Source organism: Coturnix japonica, chromosome 33 (genome assembly GCF_054131305.1).
Source record: "Coturnix japonica strain WE chromosome 33, WE-NBRP24, whole genome shotgun sequence".
NCBI lineage: Eukaryota > Metazoa > Chordata > Aves > Galliformes > Phasianidae > Coturnix > Coturnix japonica.
In genome coordinates this window covers 3,260,767-3,265,037 of record NC_140695.1, presented here as the reverse complement: position 1 = coordinate 3,265,037, position 4,271 = coordinate 3,260,767, and the positions used below count along the sequence as shown (strand labels likewise).

General features: G+C 55.7%; 1 long non-coding RNA gene across 2 annotated transcripts; it reads left to right on the top strand.

Moving 5' to 3' along the window:
* Nucleotides 1–701: 701 nt before the first annotated feature.
* LOC146755393 (uncharacterized) lies at nt 702–2,119 on the top strand. 2 transcript variants are annotated; one of them, XR_014938121.1, is made up of 4 exons: nt 702–789; nt 1,129–1,315; nt 1,601–1,691; nt 1,943–2,119. It is a non-coding gene; the product is annotated as an uncharacterized LOC146755393 (long non-coding RNA). The 2 variants fall into 2 exon arrangements; XR_014938120.1 differs by lacking the exon at nt 702–789 and having other exon boundaries at nt 892–1,315.
* The last annotated feature ends 2,152 nt before the right edge of the window (nt 2,120–4,271 follow it).

Here is a 4,271-nt window from a genome sequence, read left to right as displayed (position 1 = left end):
AACCTACGTGCCAAGGAAAAATGAAAGGGGAACTGTCAACATTCACTACCTCCTGTAAAGTGATGGTCATTGGCAAATGTGGGAGTATTGCCCATTGGACAACAGCCATGGTGCTTAAAGCCAAAGCCACAGACAGACGGGCTGAAAAAGGCCCTGGAGACTAAAGGCACAGCTTGAAAAGCTTGAAACAGTCCAGGGCCTTGAAGCCATGGCCACAGTTGAGAGAGGCCGGCACCAGCCTGAGAGCCTGAAGATGCAGACACAGCCGGGGAGGCCAGCACTGCCCTGGGACTTAAAGCCACAGTCTGAGAGGCCGATATCAGCCCTGGGGCTTAAAACCCCAACCAGAGATGGCTGCACTGGCCTTGGGTTTTGTTTCCTACAGGTTCCTCTGGAACTCCATTGACCACTATGAGGCCATATTGGCCTTTACTGGTTTTTATTGGGCTGCACTAGACTCAGCTTCACTTCTCTGTTATTTTACTTAAAAACACCCCACTGGATGACCCTGGCATTGGTTTCCTACCATTTGGATCTAGAAGGAGTCCATTCCCTTCGCCTATGATGAAAGCACAGCAGTGATGCAGACACTCGCTGAGGTCACAACCGTTGCCGGGTGGGAGCATTTGTACCACAGGTGGTGAGCAGAGCTGGTGCTCTGGTGAGTGTCTGCACGCAGACTGAGCTCTGGGCCCTCCTTGGAGCTGATCACCCTGTGAGAGCCCATCTGAAGCAGCGCTGCGGCGTGTGCGTGATCTGGGCACAGCTTGGGCTGAGCAGGCCCAGCAGGTGAGCTGGGTTTGGTGCTGGGTGGTTGCCAGGAGGTGTCTCAGCAGAAAAGCTGTGCTGGGGAGGAGTTCCCAGCTCCAGCGGTGCCCCTCAGCATGGCTGTTTGCAGGGAAATGGGTTCTTGTGGAAATTCCATCCCATCTTACGGTGAGGATGATGAAATGTCATTCCTGCCCTGGAAAACTGCTGCCGGGTTCCCAGCTTCATGTCAGACATGACAAACGCGACCTTCACCAAGAGCAAATTGTGCTGCGCTGCCCCGCAGATGGCTGGGTGCATAAGAAAGCTGGGAAAATGCTTCTTCCTGACAGTTTTTCACTTGTTGCAACTTTCTGCAAGGTTCCTGTCCAAAAGGAGATTTCGGGGTTCGAGGCAGTCTTAGGAAGAGTGAAGCCAGCTCTTTCCAAGAGCGGGGCACGTTCCTGTGGAGAGAGCCCTGGGAGCTTCAGCTTCCTCTGAGACTTCACCAGCCATGTCTCAGCCAGGAGATGACTGCTATTCCTATTTCTGCTCTGTGAGTGGAAAGGTATGGCTGGGTTTCTTTGCTTGGTTCTTCTTCCTTTGTCTCATTTTTAAGGGAAGGGACGGAGCGGGAGGAGCCCTACTGGTCCTTTGTGCCCTCAATAAGTGGTCGGGTTCTGTGCTCACTGCTGACAGCCTGGGCTAATGGCAGGAATGTGGCTCAGGCTGTTTTCCCTTAGTGATAAATAGTGTCTCAGCACTCTGATATCCCATCTCTGGCACCATCTGGAACCTCTCTGCAAACCGTGGCTGCACGTTCCCTCCCATGTTTCTTCCTTTCTCTCTTCAGAAGCAGCCAGCAGGCTGCCAAGGATCCAGCGTCGCCTTTCAGCTCACAGAGGGACTCGATGGGGATGGCCTGTCCTTACTGCCAGGCAAAAGTGAGTGTCCTCAGCCCTCTGTCATGAAGTGTGGAGATATTTGACTGTTACTTCTGGGCGGGGGCAGTGCTGCAGGGAATGTCAAGAAACCTTAAGATTTGCAGGAAGGAGCAGCGAGAAGTGATCAAACAGATTGTGTTTGGGCTGTCAAAGTAGCATCCTTCTGTTCTCTGGGGGAGCATGGGCTTACTGGACAGTATTTCAGCTTCTCGCTGGTATCTGTGAAATCAACACCTGATCTGTTGTTGTAGGGACGGAGACCGCAAATCCATGGAACGGTGCGGAACAAGAGGGGACTTCTTACTCCATGGGTAAGAAGCTCTTGTGAGCTGTGGTGTGGGTACCTGCCTCTAAATAGGGCTGCATGAAGGGCAGTGTGTGTGATGGAAGAGAGAAGAAAGGACTCTGCAGATCTCTGCTGACTGCAGAAAGGGCACAATGTTGTGGCAGCAGAAAGGCAAACTGAAGAAACTGCTGTTGAAGACCAGAAGCTTGTTGTTGGCTGTGCTCAAATCTTCCTCCATTGAGATGCTCTTCATGTCTTTCTTGTCTCCTTCGTGTCAGAAGCTGATGCAAGCAGCATTCTATCAAAGCGCAGCCTTGCCGAAAGCCAGGGGAGGAGCACAGAGTGTGGCCCAGCACTCAAGAGAGGTACAGACACACAGTGGACGTCTGGCTTTGGTGCACTGTCTTTCTACTTTGGCTTTCTGTCCATTCTTTCCTGGAACTGTTCTCATTGTCTCTTCCTGGGGTCTTAATCCCTGGGCTTGACACTTAACTTTGCCGTCCTGATCTGTAATGGGAACACAACGTCCACCAGAGATCCCTTGGTACGGGATGAACATGGTACTGGAGAGCTGGCATTGAACCTTGGGCATTTTCTTGCTTTTCCCAGCAGTGGCGACCAGCTCAGATGTGCCGGAGGACATCACGGGCATTCAGGGTTTGCTCTCTTGGATCAGCGGTGAGTTTGGGGGCTGCACAGCCCACAGGTGTGTGTTTGCACAGAGTGTGTGTGGGAAGTCCCCAAAACGGTGATCATCTTGCATTTTCAGATGTGTCAAGAGCTGCTGAGGTGCCTCACAAGAAGCCGAGAAGCCCTGCCCCAGGATGCTTCATCGCTGAGCTCCCTGACAACCCCTGGGAAAGCACAGAGCTCAGCACGGAGGCACAGGCTGCCAGCGGGACCCACAGCGACCCCTTCTGGGGGCTTCCACCATCCCCTGGGTTCCTGTCTGAGCTGCAGTATGAGATGACACGGCTGTGCCCTGTCGTGCCACCAGCGAGTGCCCGGCTCAGTCCGCTGCCAACCACGCTGGCTGTCACCACACCTCCCTCAGCCCAACCCGCACAGCTCATTGAGGAGGTGCAGCCAAAGCAGCCCCAGGTTCTTCATGCTCCCTTTCCACCGTCACTGGGCTCTACTATCTGCCGGGTGGCAGATAAGAAAAAGAGGGGCAGCACCAAGCGGGCCAAGCGCCCTGCGCCTGCTGACATGGCCCAGAAAGGGGAGAGTTCCCAGCAGGAGCAGCCCACCAGCAGCGCTCCAGCCAAGAAAAGGAAGCTGCTGCCAAGCAAGGAAGGAAAAGAAAGAAAAGGCTGCAAACGCCCACATCAAGTGAAGCAGCCTGGGGCCAACACAGGAGCCAGCAGCAGCGGGCAAAAGGGCACTGCCAGCGAGCTGCACGTGCACCTGTGTGAATCCATCCAGGCCGTGCACCCGCTGGGGCAGAGAGTGACTGCGGTGGGGCCGGTGCGCCAGCCACTCTCTGTGCAGCCCCAACCCACAGCCAGCGCCAGCCCTGCTGCCCTCCAGCCCCAAGGCAGAGGCTCAGCCAAGGCAGTGCCGGCACCTCCAGGCAGCACGGCGCGGAAGGAGAACGCTGCCAAGAAGACACCATGGAGGAGCTCCGTGCTGTGCAGGGACCCACTGCCACAGCTGCACCAGCAGCAGCCTCGGCCACAGCGCCCCATGGACTTTGTGCCCTGCGTGGGGCCCCGGGCAGGTGGCCGTGCGCTACCCAGAGTGCTGGAGGAATCGCTGCCCATCACAGCCGAGCAGCGGCTCGAGCGGGAGCGCATGAAGAGGCTGGCCCAGGAGGAGCGGCAGCGGGCGGCCCAGCAGATGAAGATCGGCCCCGTGCAGTTCCTGGTGCAGCGGGAGATAGAAATGGCCATAGCTGACATGTACGGCTACCTGTAACCCTGAGCTCCTCGCCGGCCCTGCAGCACCAGGCAGCAGCGGCAGCATTCCAGGGGCACCAGCAGCAGCCCCATCCCTCCCCTGCAGAACAGAGCCATCCTCCAAAGTCATCATTGCAGTGGGATGGGACACTGTCTGGACACTCAGTTGTTGTGGGATGGCAATTTTAGGAATATTGTTGTTTCTGTTACTCATTGTTTTCTATGATTTGTCATTAAATGCTTTGTGATTCCTTTGACATATCCCTCTGCCTGCATTCATTGTGCCGTGTCACAGCCCCCCAGCTCCCATGGAGGGGAGAAGCAGGGGCAGCCGGGCCTGCTGTGCGATGTACAGACAGCCATAAAGATACCTCACATGGCATCGTGGCTCCTCTG